The sequence below is a fragment of the Brassica napus genome, chromosome C2, assembly GCF_020379485.1.
Source record: "Brassica napus cultivar Da-Ae chromosome C2, Da-Ae, whole genome shotgun sequence".
Taxonomy (NCBI): Eukaryota; Viridiplantae; Streptophyta; class Magnoliopsida; order Brassicales; family Brassicaceae; genus Brassica; species Brassica napus.
In genome coordinates, this window is record NC_063445.1 from 6,980,624 (window position 1) to 6,999,879 (window position 19,256).

General features: G+C 40.3%; 1 non-coding gene across 1 annotated transcript; it reads left to right on the plus strand.

Annotated features, from left to right (window-relative positions):
* The first annotated feature begins 15,690 nt into the window (after window positions 1-15,690).
* LOC125582739 lies at window positions 15,691-15,797 on the plus strand. The gene has a single exon (XR_007320193.1). It is a non-coding gene; the product is annotated as a small nucleolar RNA R71 (small nucleolar RNA).
* The last annotated feature ends 3,459 nt before the right edge of the window (window positions 15,798-19,256 follow it).

A 19,256-nucleotide genomic window follows, 5' to 3' on the forward strand; every position in this document is an offset into this window, starting at 1 on the left:
TCATGACACTTCATACCAGAAAATTTGTTGTTCTCTAAATCAACACAATTAGCTAAGTCTGAAGTATATCCGTCTGGGAATTTAACTGTGTGTTTCACACATTCCAATAAACGTTTTTTTTCATCTTCGTCCAGCATGTAAGGAGGAAATGGAGCTTGACCAGCAGTATCAACATGTAAGTGTGGCCGATCACAGAATACTGCCATATCCAATCTTGAATTGATTGTGTCTTTCGATTTGCCTTTGACATTCATAAGAGTATTGATGATGTTGTCAAAAAAATTCTTCTCTATATACATCACATCAAGATTATGTCGGAGTATCAGGTCCTTCCAGTATGGTAACTCCCAAAAAATGCTTTCCTTGTGCCAGTTATGATATTTCCCATAACCAGGCTTCTTCTTTTCATGACCATTTCCACCGCAAACAGACGTTTTCGGTGGATTGACACCCGATAACTTTGAGTAAACTTGCCCACCAGTCAAAGATTTAGGTGGAAATTCAGTTACCGCGCTTTTTCCCTTCAAGAAGTTCTTTCTATTCTTCCTCAGTGGATGATCATGAGGAAGAAATTTGCGGTGACAATCAAACCAACACGTCTTTCTTCCATTATGTAGATAAAAAGCCTTCGTATCTTCCATGCAAATTGGACAAGCCAATTTACCATGGGTCGTCCATCCTGATAGCATGCCATACGCTGGAAAATCGCTTATCGTCCATAGTAACACAGCTTTTAGATTAAAATTTTGATTTAAGGACACATCGTATGCTTCAACCCCAGTTGACCATAATTCTTTTAACTCCTCGATCAAAGGTTTTAGGAAGATATCAAGACTAGCTCGCGGATGATTTGGCCCAGAATTCAGAATTGTAAGAAACAAATACTCTGTATTCATGCACATATCAGGGGGTAGATTATATGGAGTCAGGATCACGGGCCACAACGAATGATTACGAGACATCCCAAACGGATTGAATCCATCAGTACATAATCCAAGATAAACGTTACGAGGTTCTTCGGCAAACTGGAGATGTATATCTTGAAAATGTTTCCATTCCGCCGCATCAGATGGATGACACATTTCCCCCTCCTTTGCTTGGTGCTCAGCATGCCATCTCATTGCCGCTGCTGTCTTCTTGCTCTGATACATTCTCTTCAGCCTGTCAGCTATAGGTAGATACCACATACGACTATATGGTACTTTGGTTCTGCGTCTTTTTTCCCTAGGCTTCCATCTTGCTGCACCACAAAATTGGCACTCTTCCCACCTTTCATTTTCTTTCCAGAAGATCATACAATTGTTAATACAAACATCAATTGTATGATATGGGAGCCCTAAATTGCGCATCAACTTCTCGGTCTCATAGTGTGAATCGATTGCTGTGTTTCCTTCTGGTAAATAGTCTCTAAACATTTGACATACTGAATCCACACATTTTTCACTCAAATTATAATCTGCCTTGTTTTGCAAGACCCGACAAGCTAAGGATAACTGTGAGTGCCCTTCACGACAACCATCATACAAAGGATTTTGTGCTCCTTCTAACAAATCGTAGAACTTCTTCGAATGGTTGCGTTGCGGGTCTACTACATTCTGATAACTATCTTCTTGTTGATAGTTATCAAAACTCACATTATCACGAAATGCATCATTCACCATATCTACATAATTATCCTCATTACTAACTTCTTGATCACTACCACTTAAATGTGTCGGGTCAACATAACTCGTTCCTAATGCAATATCAATTTCTTCTCCATGTTTATACCAAACATAATAGTATGGCATAAATCATCTATTATATATATGTCTCCAAATTTTTGTTCCCGCGAGAAATTTATCATTCTGACAAACAGTACAGGGGCAGAAAAACTTACTGCCATTACTTTGTGTTAGAGACTGACTGTTTGTGAATGTCATAAATTGTTCCACCCCAGCTATGAACTCTTCCGAAAGTTTTCCTGTCTCCTCATCGATCCTCTTGTACATCCACTCTCGAAAATTTGAATAATTATAATTTCCAGACATTATAAGACAACTTATAACGTTAGTTTTTTTTTTAACTTTCGTTTTTTTTTGCTACTTTTTTTTCGTGCTTTGTACGAGTGAAGAGAAGAAAACGGTTACAGACTATATATAGAAAATATTTTGACTAATTAGCGACTAAATTCCGACTGCAGATAAAAATTAGGTACACTGCCGAAAAAATGTTTACCACGTGTTGTACCGGTTTTTTCCGACTACTTAGCGACTGATTTATGACCAGAGACTCGGTCGCAAAATAGTTGCTAAGTTTACGACTGATCAACGACTAATATTCCCCGACCACATTATAGTCGTAGATCAGTCGTAAACGTAGCGATTATTTTGCGACCGAGTCTCTGGTCATAAATCAGTCGCTAAGTTGTCGGAAACTAGCGACTGTTATGCGACTTAACAACTCCGTCCCTATTTTCCGACTGATGTACGACTAATATTTCGTCGTCGCTATTCAGTCGCATAAGAGTCGGGAATTAGTCGTGAGTTTTTGCGACTACAGTTTTAGTCGCAAAATGCAGTCGGAAAACGCAGGTTTTCTTGTAGTGCATGTCATATTTGTTTTGTGCAATTGATTGTAAAGATGACATCTGGCAAAATCACTTCTCATATTATATAGTCTAGGGAATTTCTTGTTGAAAACTAAAATATCTTAACTTATGTAATTTCCTCTTGAAGTGATTTCCTCATTTGTCATCATTACATTCATTGTGGACATGATAAGATGCATAAATATATAGTAGAAAAATCATCAGATTCTGTTTCTCTTATTGCAATTATATTAACATAATAACTAGGTGGTAACCCGCGCCCGACACAGAGTGATGGACTAAAAAAGATTATAACTTTAAAACTATATAGATTAATTTATTGGTGTAATTTAAGCATATTTGAAGGAAATAAATCTGTAAGAGTAATCAAAGACTTATATAAATTTATTATGAGTTTAAGATAAAACAAAGCATAAACAATAGAATAACCGTGTTTTGGTTATGAAAGATTAGAGAGAAAATAATATTCTCTTGCCACAATCAAATTGAATTAATCCCTAATTTTTAGCTGCCAATTTTAATTAAATTATGGAAAATAATATAATTAAAAAATCAATATATAGGAAATAATATTAATTTTGTAAATTAACCTGATTGAATAGCAACATGATTGACGTGTTGTTCCTCTTTGATTCCTTCATTTTAGAGACTTGGTGCTTAAGCTAAGGAATTAAATGTAATTTGTAAATTGATATCTTCCATTCAGTCAACAAATCTCATTGCGAGTGGGGTTCTATGATTAATACGCCTAAACAAATTGCTATTATAAAAATACAAATTGTCATAATAGAAATAGAGTTGATTACACAAAAGAAACTTTTTGACTTTGTATTACACCCAGTGACACTTCTTACATGTGACACATTTTGTTGTGGGTCAGCAACAGATTGTGGACAATTTTGCCCTTAATGGAAATGACATTTGTGGATGGGTGATTTGTGGACGAGTAATGCGTGGTTGGGTGATTTGTGGACGGGGGATGTGTGTATGAGTGATGTTAATGTGTTTATAGTAGATAACGTGGACAAACTCTCTGTTTTGATTTCATAAAACTATACAACAATACGTGGACATGGACTCATGTTACTAAAATTACACCATAAAACGTGGACAAGGACTCTGTTATCTCCAATACAAACATTTGGCTTCTTCAGCTCAATTGATAAATTATCTGCAATTAAACTTCAATCAAAATGAGAAAGTGATGATATTGTGAGTATGAGCAGAGAGAAAAATCGAAGAAGTGTTTACCTTTTGTCGGAGAGTAATAGAACTTGCATGTCAGAGATTTCTGATCTAAGGAATTTTCGCTTTGTCATGATGTGGACGGATGTAATTTTGATTAGAGTTGAATTTAGATTCCGATATAATGAATGAAATCGAATGAATATTGTCAATGTCCACAACTAGTTTATAATTCTGTTAAGATGTTCATGTCCACAACTAATTTATAATTATGTTATCTACGTTTTGGTGTCCACGTCCACATTTTGTTTACACATTAATATATATAATATATATATGAACATGGATCTTAAAAGATAAAAAATTTTATATATAGTTTATTATGACAATTATTTTTGTTTAATATATTTTATAACTTGAGATAAAAGTAAATAAATACATAAAGTAGAATAAGAAAAATAATAAAATGAAATAAGAAGAGGAGAGAGATTCTCTTTAGTTTAGGGTTATAAGTGTCTTATAGTGTAATTTGAATGTGGGAAAGTGTCTTTAGATGAAAAAAATTCATAGAAATACGCACCATATATGAAAAAAACAAAACAATAGAAAAACATGACCGGGTTTTTTTATTTGACCTGCGATTTAAAAATGATATATATATATATTTCTAAACCTTATAATGATATCTGATACACTAAAACTGAACATTTTCTACTGTCAAGTTAACAGTGATAATTGTAGTCATATAGATTCATTCCAGAGGACCAGTCTACACTTTATTCTTATGAGCTTTCAACTTAGCTAAAACTAAAAATGGAGTTTTAAATTAAGTAGTGACTTGCAAGTAAAGTAAAAGATTTTAAAAGGTTTAGATTCGATATTAAAGATAAGCCGATCTAGGTTTTCTCATTGGGTGTTAAAACTTAGCCAAACATTTATTCAAGCTCGTTGAGACATGATCTAGAACACGGATCACTCTTAGTTGAACAACCCACTGTTGTGGCACTGTTCCCTTCGCGGTACGACCTTGACGCCTAAGCTGTCGTTTGGATCAAGGGTCGATCGCAAGATATAGAGATCAAGTCCGAGGGGTTCACTGAACACTCTAGTATTTACTTTCGCTGACTAGAGATGCTAAGCTCATTCATTCGATATCAGGTAAACTACTACACGGTTAGTGAGTGATTGAGCCTAAGATCTAGCAGTAAGTGATCAGGTTAGGACTAGCATTAAGAAATAGAATGAACGAAGAAACAAAAGAGTTGCTTATTTATGTTTAGCCTCGCGATTAATACCCTAGAATCCTAGACAACCTAGCCGACTACTCAGCCAAAACACAAGTCGAACATGACATGATAACTGAATAATACTGCATGTAAATCAAAGGTAAAACAATGGGGTTCAGGATGATCTTCTCTGTCAAGAAGAGGAGCCGTCTCCTTTACAATAGCAATATCCAAGAATAAGGTCTAGGTCTCTTGCAAAAACTAGCGTCCTCAAATAAAATTGATAGGGGCCGCTTTTATATGGAGGCGCCCCTAGACTTCAAAGTCGAGAATCGTCAACTAGGGCAAATCTTTGGAGGATATGGAAACTTCCATAATTATCGAGAACAATCGTCTGGCTGTTCCTGGTAGGATCGACCGTCAGACTGCTCCGCAGATTGTTCTTCGGGAGAAATCTCCAATTCTTGCTCCTTTCTTCATGCCTCTTCCTTTAGCTATTCAATCTTCTCCAAACCTGAAATGATTCTAAAAAGACTAGACTAACTCGATAAAACAATGAAAACAAGTTAGAAAGCATATACACAATGATGTCAAAAACACCATATATCAATTCTCCTAGACTTAAATCCTTGTTTGTCCTCGAACAAGGCAAGTATCAAGAACATGGAAAAGGTTTGAAAGTGTGGGAACTCTCCTAATCCTCAATAACCATACCTTAACCTCAAATCTCTGAACCATATAAGCAACCGACTAGGACCACACACTTTTACTAGAACTTTCGCTGATCACTGTTCAAAGATCGGCTCCATACTATATATCTCAATCCTGAAAAGGCACACTTTCTAGACAAAACTCCCAATATTCGTTTTAAAGTGTTGTGATCCTCTTGTCACAGACATCATTCAGGATAGACGGGCTAGGTATGAACATGCTAATTTATAGTGAGTCAAAAGAGTGTTTAGGGTTTACCAAATTTTTTTGTAGTGGATGCAGGATATCGCGCAAAATAGCAAGAGAGGATGGATCCATTGACGTCCACAACCCCTCACTCGTTTTGCTGACTTCTGGAGCTATCACTTTGACGGTTCTTCTGCTCCCTATTATTGGTGCCAACTCTCCTTGTTCTAGTTCTGACCGAGTTAACTCAAAAGGGCATATGACCGACTTAGTCCTCCTTCTCTATCGATGATCTCATATAAAATGGTAAATATACATATATCTCTCTCTTTTTTTTTTTAACTGGATAACTGATGAGATCATAGATGATGAAGTGACAGAAAAGGAGATAATACACGGAATGATCGGTTCCCTATGGTCATTCTCCTTTTGTTCTCGACTGACTGCTCTTCTGATTGTTCTGGAGCTGGTTGTTCCTGATTGTTCTGATTGTTCTTGCAGTGATTACGAGTAAGAGATTGCGTCGATCCTTTCCTCTCCAACCTTTTTGCACATATCTGCACATATGAAACTGAAGAATAGAATGCATGAAGGCGAAATAAAGGCTTGGGTACAAGGTGGATACTAGCTAAAAATGAACTAGCCACTCAGGATCAGCAAGATTGGTAAAAAGAGTAAGAAGTCATGAGTGTAAGTCTCGTTTCCATGATCTAATGCCAATAACAAGAGGAATTGCAGTCAAAATTAGGTTCAAGTTAGATGGAGTTAAGTCAGCCCAGTGTAACCTGATCGGTTGAAAACTTCTGGAGAGTCAGGTGAGATAAGTCAGGGATGTTCCAGGTCCAAGTGTGGGTCTTTCGTCGCTGCTAAGGTCACTGAATAAGAATGTTTGAGCACGAGGTGGTTAAAAGATCATCACAAAATAGGGTTCTAATTCCCACAAGTGTTTGGACTGCCTCAATGAAACACAAAGACTGACTCAAACATAAAAAACGAAAGAGATTAGTTTCACACAATCACCTCCCCCAGACTTAGTTCACACCATCCCTGGTTGTGAAAATAAATTTGAGGTAGGCTAAAAACAAACCAAACAAGCAAATAAAAAGCAAGATAATAAATTGTTCAGATGGATAAGACAATGAGATAGGGTGAAAAGGCGGGATCAGTCTGACTCCCCGCTCTCGGAGCGACCAGCCGTCCTCCGGTTCCTCGGAAGACGCTCTGCTCCAGCAGAAGATCCGGCCGGTTTCTTGCCTGCGCGATGGGACTGCTGTGGAGTCTGCTCAGCTGCGGATGGTCGCGGCTCTTGACCGCCGAAACATCCCCCCGTGATCGCCTTGAGGATCCTCTTCATGAGGCTGTTGTTCTTCCACTGCGAATCAATCATCCAGCGACGGTATGCTTCCTCGTCCGCGTCATCGTCGAGTGGGCCTAAGTCATAGGCCGTTTCCTCGTTCGGTGTGATGTCCTCTAGCTCATCCATATCATCATCAGGAGGTGGTGCTCGCGGGTCGGCGCAGAGGAAGTCTGGGTCAGGTAAGAAACAGATGTTCTATATCGAACTGAAGTTCGTGAGGTTCGGTTGGGGCAGCTTGATGAACAACACATTTCCCTCCTTATCCGTGAATCTGTATGTGGTCTCTTCGCGGAGGATGTGGCACGAGATCAGATAGGGAGTGTCCACATACTCAATGTTGTAGTTGACCGCGTAGGATTGGAGGTTGATCCTGAAGTGTTTGAACAACGGAGTGAGCAAGCCGCCACATCGATCCTTATTGTTGTCGGTCCTGAGTAGGAAGTATTTTCGTGTGTAGAACATCCAGATGAGATGGAAGCCAGGGTTGGTCTGCACATGCTGAAATGGGATTCCAGCTCGCGACCTGCGGATCTCATCTTCAAGACCCGAGTACAGCATTTGCAGTTCTCCTTTGGTGACCTTTGAGGTCTGATCCTTTGCAAAAAAGGAGGTTGGAGACCATCTTTGCGATTACCCTCAGCGTTGGGTTTCTGATCTGGGACTGATACGCCTTCCTAGAGGCGAATGATCCGCTTCCGGTTGCTATAAGGTCCCAAAACCGCTCCGTTGGAGTGAACTTGTTCTCCACTGCCACATCCTTTCGCTCGTCCGAGATCTCGTATATCTCATTGATCTGGTCAAGCGAAAGGGAGCAGAACTTGCCATCGGCCATGAATGAGAAAGAACAGTTCTCATACGTGGGTGCCTGAGGGTTGTCGTAGCCGATATGAGCTATAGTGAGCGCTTGCCTCACTAGGTCCAGGTAGAGTTCGTGCGTCTGGTAACAGAGGGGAGAAATCCCCAATTCATTGAGTGTCTCAAACACGTCTGTGTCAATCCAAGAGCAGCGAGGATCTCGGTGTGACCGAATTAAGTTGGCAAGATCTCGGTGTTGAGAAGCGTGTTGTATTTTTGCGCAGACTCCTTGTCCCATCCTTCGCAGTTGAAGGTGAGGAGCATTGGGTCGTCGAGATCTATCGGCTGACCCTCCTTTCCAACGCGCGGCCATGAATAAGAGGCCGGGGGGTTGTGGCCCACAGGCGGGACGTAGTTCTCGCGGGTGATCTTCAGGGTTTTCATCGTCTTTTGCTTTGTTCTCGGAGCCATCTGCAAAACAGAACGATGAATTATGCATTAGTGATGTTCGTGAGTCGTGTAGAAAACGATGGAACTTCACCATTTCTCAGTTAAATCCAAGTCCATTCAATTTTCGAACAACCCAAATCACAACATGAAGAACAACGACCCTTATATAGCCTAAATTCTACCCGCATCAACCAACAATCAACATCATGAATAGTCACAATTCTCAATTCAATTTCGAAACAATGCGGTTCTCATTATTTTACAATGAATCTTCTATCTTCCTAGCAATCTTCGGATGAACTTATCGAAGTATAATTCCATGAAAAACGATTCAATTCCTTGAGAGGAATATGAGAGAGCCCCGATTTGCGATTGGAGAGAGTTCGAGTTTTACCTTGTTCGTTTGAGAGAGTGCTGGAAAAACAGATTAAGTTAGAAATCCCAATGGGTTAGAACCAAAATCGATTGAGAAAAGGTTGAGAGTTTAAGGTTTTCGATTTTAGGGTTCTAAACTTATGGGGAGGAGGTTTGCGGCGATGTGGGGCTAAGTGGGGAAGTGGGGTAGTTACCTTAAATAGGCAAACCCTAACCGATTCCTCTTCTCTTTTTATATATTTTTTTATGTGTCAAAAAGTTACCTGGAGGAGCAGCTGTTCTCCAGCGAGAGCAGTCCATGGACTGTTCCTCCGGGAGTCTTCGATTTTATTTTTCTTATAACAGAAATAAAAACAAAATGGAACAAAATATGAAAAGAAAAACATATTTACACTTACCAGTGGGTTGCCTCCCACCAAGCGCTCGATTTAAGTCACTAGCTTGACTTTGATAAGCCTATTGAGCTGGGGATGGATCGTCTAAGGGAATTTCTTCTCATGCTTCGATTGTTGTATCAGCTAGGTATGGCTTAAGACGCTGACCATTTACGACGAACTCCCCTCCATTCGGATCCAGTAGGACCACGGCTCCATATGGTCTGACCTCCTTGACAGTAAATGGTCCGGACCACGTGGATTTCAGCTTCCCAGGGAAGAGCTTTAGCCTGGAGTTGAAAAGCAAGACTAGATCATTTGGTTCGAAGCTTCTGCAGATGATCCGCTTATCATGATAGGATTTGGTCTTTTCCTTGTAGATCTTCGTGCTTTCATAAGCCAGGTGCCTGATCTCTTCAAGTTCGTGAATCTGAATGGAACGCCTCTCCTTGGCTAATTTGATATCGAAGTTGAGTTGTTTGACAGCCCATGCCGTCTTGTACTCGAGTTCCACAGGGAGGTGACAGGCTTTACCATAGACCAGATGATATGGAGTGGTCCCTAATGGCTTTTTGTAGGTTGTTCTGTATGCCCATAGCGCATCCTCTAACTTTAAAGACCAGTCCTTGCGTGTAGTTCCGACCGTTTTCTGCAGGATGCTCTTGATCTCCCTATTAGACACTTCCACTTGGCCACTTGTTTGGGGGTGGTATGCCGTAGCAACTTTGTGCTTGACACCGTTCTTCTTCAAGAGCCCTTGGAAGACCTTGTTGATGAAGTGTGTGCCTCCGTCGCTTATGACCACTCGAGGTACTCCGAACCGAGGAAAAATGATGGTTTTAAACATTTTGGTTATAACCCGCGCATCATTAGTGGGACTGGCGATTGCCTCTACCCACATGAAAACGTAATACACTGCCACTAGAATGTACTCGTTCTTGCACGATGGTGGGAATGGTCCCATGAAGTCGATCCCCCAATAGTCGAACACTTCGATCTCGAGTATGAAGTTCTGGGGCATCTCGTTCCGCTTGCTAATGTTCCCTTGTCTTTGGCATGAACTGCACTTGGAGATGAAAGCTTGGGCATCTCGGAACATTGTTGGCCACCAGAAACCAGCTTGCAAGATCTTGGAGACGGTCTTGAATGCTGCAAAGTGACCGGCATAAGAAGAACCATGGCAATGAAGCAAGATTTCCGGAATTTCAGCTTCCGGAACATAGAGTCGAAACACTCCATCTTTGCAGTGTCGATACAAGAAAGGTTCATCCCAAAAGTAGAGTTTTGCATCCCTTAGAAATTTTCGCTTCTCATTCCAAGAAAACTCAACTGGTTCTTTCTTTGCTGCTAAGAAATTAGCTATCTCAGCGAACCACGGTAGGTGGGAGTACCTCTTTTTTATAGCCGCAACAAAGTGTTCCTGGTCGGCGGAACAATCCGCAAAACAATCAGAGAAGCTTACCGCGGAACAATCAGCAGAACAGTCTGTGGCGTGAGTATCTGGGATGTTCTCGGCATACAGACCAATCGAGTAGACTTGTTCTTCAGGGATACTATCATCAAGAACAGTCTCGTCGTCGATCTTCATTCTAGACAAATGGTCGGCGACTCCATTCTCAATCCCTTTTTTATCTTTGATCTCAAGGTCGAATTGCTGGAGTAAGAGGATCCATCGGAGCAGGCGCGGTTTGGCATCTTTCTTTGTTAGCAAGTACTTTAGAGTTGCATGATCTGTGTGCACTATCACTTTAGATCCTACTAGGTAGGACCTAAATTTCTCGAAGGCGTAGCCTATGGCCAGAAGCTCCTTCTCCGTTTTCGCATATCGGCATTGGGCTTCATCCATTGTCTTGCTCGCGTAGTAGATCACATGCAGTTTTTTATCCTTTCTCTGTCCCAGCACTGCTCCTACCGCGAAATCACTAGCATCTGTCATGATCTCGAAGGGTAAGTCCCAGTCTGGAGGCTGAACGACTGGTGCACTGATCAAGGCTCCTTTGATCGTGTGGAATGCCGTTAAACATTCGCTGTTAAACTCGAATCTGGTATCCTTGTAGAGCAGTCTCGTGAGTGGTCTTGCGATCATTGAAATATCCTTGATGAATCTCCTGTAAAAACCCGCGTGCCCCAGGAAGCTCCTTATTCCCTTGACTTATGTTGGTGTCTGCAAACTCATCATGACTACAATCTTTTCCTTGTCGACCTCGATCCCCTTCTCAAAGATCTTGTGCCTAAGAACAATCTCATCCTTAACCATGAAGAGGCACTTCTCCCAGTTCAGCACTAGATCCTTCTCCTCGCAGCGCTGCAGTACCCTGCACAAGTTTTTTAAACAAACAGTAAAAGAGCTTTCATAGACACTGAAATCGTCCATGAATACCTCCATTATATCCTCAATCAGGTCAGTGAAAATAGACATCATGCAACGTTGAAATGTCGCAGGAGCATTGCACAAGCCGAATGGCATTCTTCCGTATGCAAACGTGTCGTATGGGCACGTGAACGTCGTCTTCTCCTGATCATCCGGGTGGATAGGGATCTGAAAGAAGCCTGAATAACCATCTAAAAAGCAATATTATGGGTGGTTAGCTAATCGTTCAAGCATCTGATCAATGAAAGGTAATGGAAAGTGATCCTTGCGAGTCGCAGCATTCAATTTGCGAAAATCTATGCACATGCGATGTCCAGTTACTGTTCGAGTAGGGATCAGTTCATCTTTCTCATTTGTTATGACAGTTATTCCACCTTTCTTAGGAACTACATGAATAGGGCTAACCCAGTTACTATCAGAGATGGCATAATTCACACCAGCCTCTAGAAGTTTCATTATCTCTTTCTTTACACCATCTTTTAGATTTGGATTTAACCTCCTCTGATTCTCTATAGAAGTCATCGATTCATTTTCTAGGTGTATTCTATGCATGCAAAGATCAGGCGAAATGCCATGAATGTCAGCTAGTGAATAACCTAATGCCTTACGATATTTTCTCAGCTCACACAGGAGTTTAGATGTTTCCACATTGTTCAGTTCAGAATTCACAACAACAGGATAAGTAGAATTTGGCCCTAAGAACGCGTACCTGAGCCCCGTAGGGAGGGATTTGAGCTCGATCTTTGGAACTTTCAGTTCGCTCCATGGATCGTCGCGAGGCGTGCTCAGCTTACAAGCGCCCTTTGAAGCGACTGCTCCAGAGGTATTGCTCTGATTGCTCTCGTCTTTCTCCCCCAGACTTAGATAGGTTACAAGTCTCTCCATGCTTTGGCTAAGTCAAGCATCTTGTCGTAGCCGTCCGCGTCCACGCTCATGACATTGTGCTCTGTCGCAGAGCGGATCAGAGCTAGTTCGAGCAGATCGTCAGTAAGGATATCCTCGATCATCCCTTCTTGAGGGAGTAGCGCCTGATTGTTATCCTCAACGGTGTATGTCTACGCATCTAGCATCGGTTTCTTCAGCAATTTGTTCTTTTCGAACTTCATCGCAATGTCTCCTAGGTGAAGATCAATCCTCCCTTGCCGAACATCAATGATCGCACCAGCTGTGCACAAGAAGGGACGTCCCATGATGAGTGGATCTCTCGGTTCTTCTTCAACTTCCAGAACCACAAAATATGTCGGAACAAAAGTGTTCCCCACTCGACATGAAGATCTTCCAGAATACCCACCGGTGCCTTGACTGATCTGTCGGCGAACACCAGGGAGAGTCTTGTCGGTTTAAAGTTTGTGAAGCCCAGTCGTTTTGCCACAGAGTAAGGCATGAGATTGACGCTGGAACCCATATCGCATAGAGAACATGCGAATACAGTTCTCCCGATTTGTATGGAGAGAACAAACTTGCCTGGATCATTGATATCTTGTGTATTTACATAGTTTTAGCAATCATTTTAGTTCTAAATTTGTCCATTTAGATGCATTTAGAGTAGATTTAGGTGCATTGCATATACATTTGTCTCTATTAGGTGATGGAGATGCTATTTGGTGAGTTTGAAACCTTTAGAGATGGTTTAGAGACATGAAAGGTGATTTTGGTTCATAAGACGAGTTCCCAACTGTCCCAGCGGCCAAATGCAATGGCCAAGACAAGCCGCTGGAGAAATCCACTACTCCATGCCCGATATCTGGAAGATGCAGCGGCCAAACGACAAGAAACATGCCGCTGGAGTATGCAGCGGCCTTCTGTAGCGGCCAAATGACATGTAAAAAACCAGCTGCGACACTTAGAAAAATCTGCGCTTCTGTCTTTACCAACTTTTTACCCAAATTATCTTGGGTCAACCCATGCTTGTTGGGTCGACCCAGCTCATTTTTAGGCCACTATAAATACTTTTTAGACCTTATCTTAGGACTTATCTTGTTTTCTATCTAATCAAAAGCCACTTTTGGGTGAAAGATCTAATCTTGATCGTAATTTCTTATCTTTGCTTGATTACTTTGACCATTAATCATGTTTAGATTTGGATCAACTAATGATCTAGTGTCTACCAAGATTATGAGTGAGTAGTCATCTTTGGATTCATGGGTGAGGATGATTTATAATGATTAAATGATGATATACAATGTTTATAGTAGATTAATGAGTTTCTTTGCTTGATTGAGTGATCCTAATGCTAAGCTTGAGTTGGCCATTCTGGTTTAGAACTCTAGACATTTCATTGCCCGGAAGGTGTTCGATGAAATGTCTAAGCCAACTCATCAAGCTCTTAGCTTACCCTACCAATGGGATTTGATGTTAGGGGAGTTAAGAAAGTTGAATGATCTATCCTTAATGATTGCTTGATTGACACAAACCAAAGGAATTTGATGTTTGATCATGAGAGTAAATGAGCTTTTATCTTGAAGAGAACTTGCTTAGAATTGATATCTAGACTTAGGGGAATGTATTGATTGAAACCTTGCCATTTTAGATTTAATCTTAGTCATCTGAAATCAAAATCCTATGTTCATGATTCCTCCTTATTCCAATTGATTGAAAGTTGTTGTTTAGTTGCTTTAGAAACATGTTAGATTGATTGAAACCACTCATCTTATTGAATGCATTTAGCTTAATTGAAAACCTGAATTCTCTTTGATTCAAAACTCTTAGAAATGGATTGACATCTTAATTACTATGATGATTTGATTATTGAACCCTTGAAAAGTCCATTTCAATCATCCAATTTCTTTATCGGCTTGTTCTGAAGTACCGCATTGCACTCTTTTGAAACCATCAGTAGCTCACTGTCTCCAGTCACCTTACCAGAGATCAACCCTTTCATTAAGCTGTGGATAGAAGGGATCATTTGTATCGCATCTACAAGAGGTAAATTGATAGTTAGATCTTTCAGCATCTTTTTACACTTGGTCTCCTCCCGATCCTTGCGAGACGTCTTTGCTGGAACAGGATATGGAACCTTGGGGGTGTATTCGCGCGGAGGAACATGCTCAACTGGTGGAGTGACAGGTGTCGGATCAGTCTGTTCTGGTTCCTCGTCAGATAAAGGAAGTGCTTCAGATCTTGGTTGCTCACCCTCTTTTTGCTTACCCTTTTCCGCTGCTGACAACTTCTTGGGAATTGTATCCGGTAGGTTTCTTCCACTCCTTAGTGCTACAACATTGCATTCCTTAGGATTATTTTCGGTCTTTCCAGGTAGAGTACCTTGCTGCCTCTTGACGCTCTCAGCTATTTGTGCGATCTGAACATCCATCTGGCGCATATGGCTGGCTACGTTATCATATTTGGTACTCAGGTCATTGAACATGTGGTTCATCCTGGAGTTGATGTCCGTGGTGACTTGATTCAACGCTTTCTCTTGAATCTGTTGGCCCTGGAGCAGCTGCTGCATCATCGTCACTAGACCCTTTATTTCATCTTGCGGAGCAGTTGTAGGCGAAGGAGTGGTCGGTTGAGCAGTTTGCTGTTTCTGGTTCTGGAACTGGTTATGTTGTGCTTGGCTCAGGACATATGTTCTTCCCTGATATGGTTTCTTATAGCCGCTGTTCTGCCCTTGACTGTTCTGAGCGTTGTCAACCGGATTGTCAGCCTTGGAATATGAAAAGAGGTGAGGATTGTTCCTAGCGTTAGGGTTCGGGTGGTAGTTCTTGTATTGCCATCCTTGTTCATTGACGTAGCTCACTTCTTGCTGATCATCCACGGTGTTGTCTCCCTCAGTTGTAGTGTATGAAACATTGTTCTCTGATGCAGCTTTCTCCATGATGAACACTTGGCTCTGATTACCTTTCAACAGCTGGTCAAACTTAGCCACAAGGTCGTCTATGCTGTTTACGCTTTTGGAGCGATCATGTTCCTTGTTCTTGTTGAGGGAGCTTGACGCCATATTTTCGATCAGTGCGAATGCGCCTGGTGTTGTTTGTGTCATGAAATCCCCATTGCTCGAGGAATCCAGAGCATTGCGAAATTCATAGCTCACTCCATCATAGAACACTTCCAGAATATAGTCATCCTCAAACCCATGGTGAGGGCACTCCCTTCGGTATTCGTTGTAACGTTCCCAAGTATCATAGAAAGGTTCGTCGGTCTTTAGTATGAAATTCGAGATCTTATGCCTTAGAGCTGCGGTTTTGGACTTCGTATAGAAGTGGCTCAAGAACGCCGCTTTGACTTGTTCCCATGTAGTGAGCGTACCGGTTGGGAGCGAGTCGAGCCAGCAAGCTGCTTTCCCTTTCAAGGAGAATGGGAACAGCGTGCACTTGATGTAATCTGGTGGCACTCTATTCGCGCGAGAGAAGTTGCAGACTCTCTCGAAATTCTCAATGTGGTCCAAAGGGATTTCAGCTGCGAGACCGTTGAACGTTTTCTTCTGCACCAAGCTGATCAAAGTAGGTTTGATTTCATAGTCCTGTCTAGTGCAGGGAGGCGGATTGATTGCGGAGCGAGTGGTGGGGAAATTACGCGGAAGGTTCCGCTCTCCGATGGGAGCGCCTTGTTGCTCAACAAGCTGAGCAGCGAGGTCGGCGGCTGCTTGGCGAGCAGCCTCTTGTGCGTTGATTGTCTGTTGCATCTGCTGCATCTGTTGTTGCATGAGCGCCATTGCAGCAGTGAGATCGTCTTGGCCTCCGTGATCAACCATTGTGTTGTTAGTAGGCCGCGGTTGTTGTCTATTCTGTCTTTCTAATCTTGCGAGCTCCTCGTTACTTAGAGTGAATAATGGTCCTTGTGCGTTCCTCCGAGTATGTCTACTGGTCATGCACCTGGATCATCAGCTAGAACAAAGAGAGAAAAGCAAGTTAGATGCTTTAGACTAAGTATAGAACTGAAAAACAAAGGTAAACTATCCGGTCCCCGTCGCAACGGCGCCAAAACTTGATACACTAAAACTGAACCTTTCCTACTGTCAAGTTAACAGTGATAATTGTAGTAATTTAGATTCATTCCAGAGGACCAGTCTACACTTTATTCTTATGAGCTTTCAACTTAGCTAAAACTAAAAATGGGGTTTTGAATTAAGTAGTGACTTGCAAGTAAAGTAAAAAATTTTAAAAGGTTTAGATTCGATATTAAAGATAAGCCAAACTAGGGTTTCTCATCGGGTGTTAAAACTTAGCCAAACATTTATTCAAGCTCGTTGAGACATGATCTAGAACACGGACCACTCTTAGTAGAACAACCCACTGTCGTGGCGCTGTTCCTTTTGCGGTTCGACTTTGACGCCTAAACTGTCGTTTGGGTCAAGGGTCAATCGCAAGCTATAGAGATCAAGTCCGATGGGTTCACTGAACACTTTAGTATCTACTTTCGCTGACTAGAGATGCTCAGCTCATTTATTCGATATCAGGTAAACTACTACACGGTTAGTGAGTGATTGAGCCTAAGATCTAGCAGTAAGTGATCAGGTTAGGACTAGCATTAAGAACTAGAATAAACGAAGAAACAAAAGAGTTGCTTATTTATGTTTAGCCTCGTGATTAACACCCTAGAACCGTAGACAAGCTAGCCGGCTACTCAGCCATAACACAAGACGAACAAGACATGATAACTGAATAATATGAACAAGACATGATAACTGAATAATACTGCATGTAAATCAAAGGTAAAACAATGGGGTTCAGGATGATCTTCTCTGTCAAGAAGAGGAGCCGTCTCCCTTATACAATAGCAATATCCAAGAATAAGGTCCATGTCTCTTGCAAAACTAGCGTCCTCAAATAAAATAGATAGGGGCCGCTTTTATATGGAGGCGCCCCTAGACTTCAAAGTCAAGAATCGGCAACTAGGGCAAATCTTTGAAGGATATAGAAACTTCCATAATTATCGAGAACAATCGTCTGGCTGTTCCTGGTAGGATCGACCGTCAGACTGCTCCGCGGATTATTTTTCGGGAGAAATATCCAATTCTTGCTCTTTTCTTCATGCTTCTTCCTTTAGCTCTTCATTCTTCTCGAGATCTGAAATGACTTTAAAAAGACTAGACTAACTCGATAAAACAATGAAAACAAGTTAGAAAACATATACACAGTGATGTGAAAAACACCATATATCAATATCTTATTAAGATTTCTCTTATTTAACCTGTGATTTCCGAGGATATAAATATTTTTTAAACCTTATAATGATATCTTATTTTCATAATACGGTAAAAAAAAATCCATTGTTATGTAATGACATGGTAAAAGAAAAGTATATAAAATATACCAATAGAGACTATAATAATGTACAATTGAAGAATGGTATATAAAACATACCAATAGAGAGTTATAGGAATTGTTATCTAACGCATACAATATTTAAATATCGCAAGACACTGATTTTTTAAGTATTGTATATTAAGTATTAACAAACATGACAATTTTAAGTAAGGGTTAGTTATCATGTTAAATCACCAATGGCATAACATGTTATTAGTCTAGACAAAACATGTTATTCTCTAAAAGCTATGAAGAAAGCTCTCTTGATGACACATAAGTAATAGCAAATTTGATAATAACACATGAGACAAAGGTTTAATAATTAGAATGTTCCTCAAACAATAGTAAGTGGATTTGAATGATATATACATCAATGATCTCATTGAAGATTGACTTGTTTTAGTCTTGTATTTACATAATTAATTTGCACATGACTTTGAAGTCAAACTCTCTTTTTCTTCTTGTTGAAACTAAAATCTTATAAGCTTATTTACAAAGGGATTTGTTTATTTTTCATCACAACATTCATTCTAAAAAAGTGACATGACTATTTTAAATAGGAGATAGCATTAAATTAAATTGTGACATGCATAATTAATTTTCTTTATAAATATTTATGTTTTTAGCAATATTTTTAAATATATTAATATCTAATAAGTCATATATCATCATTAAAGTAAATTTTCGTTATAAATATTCATTTTGACAAAAAAACGAAATGGATAATAATTAATAAAGCATAAATCATCATGAAGATAATATGCATATCACATTAGTTATTAGAACATTATTTGCGAAAAGGTTTGCTTATATGTATGTCATATTACATTCATTTCCTATTACGTTCATTTCGTAGAATAAAAATATAACATGACTTTTTTTAAACGGTTAATTTTCTAACTAACCAATTTTGGAATTAAGATTAAGAGTATAGCTATCGATTTGACAAAATTAAATAGATAACACTTTCTTTCCTTTTCAACCTTGTGTATTGCAAGAACATGGCAAAGAAGATATTTGATGACATTGACAAATTTTCCACAAGTGTCCTGGAAAAAGGATTGATTGTATTATACCAATACATCCTCTCGCTGAATATTAGTATATACGGCGGTTCATTATTTTCATTACTCAGAAAACATTTAAAATTGAGAAGAAGAGAACAAGATGAGGTTACAAGACATGGTTGATGACGGTGATGGAGGAAGAATGGTGAGTAGTGGTAATTATCGCGGTGGTGGTGATTGTCACAGCGGCGGAGGTGGTGATCACGGTAGGGGCAGTTATGGATTGTGACGGTGATGGTTATTGTAGTATCGATGGAGGTGAGTACGGTGGTGTCGGTGAAGCTGTGATAAGAGTTGAAATATGTAAAATAGACAATGGAG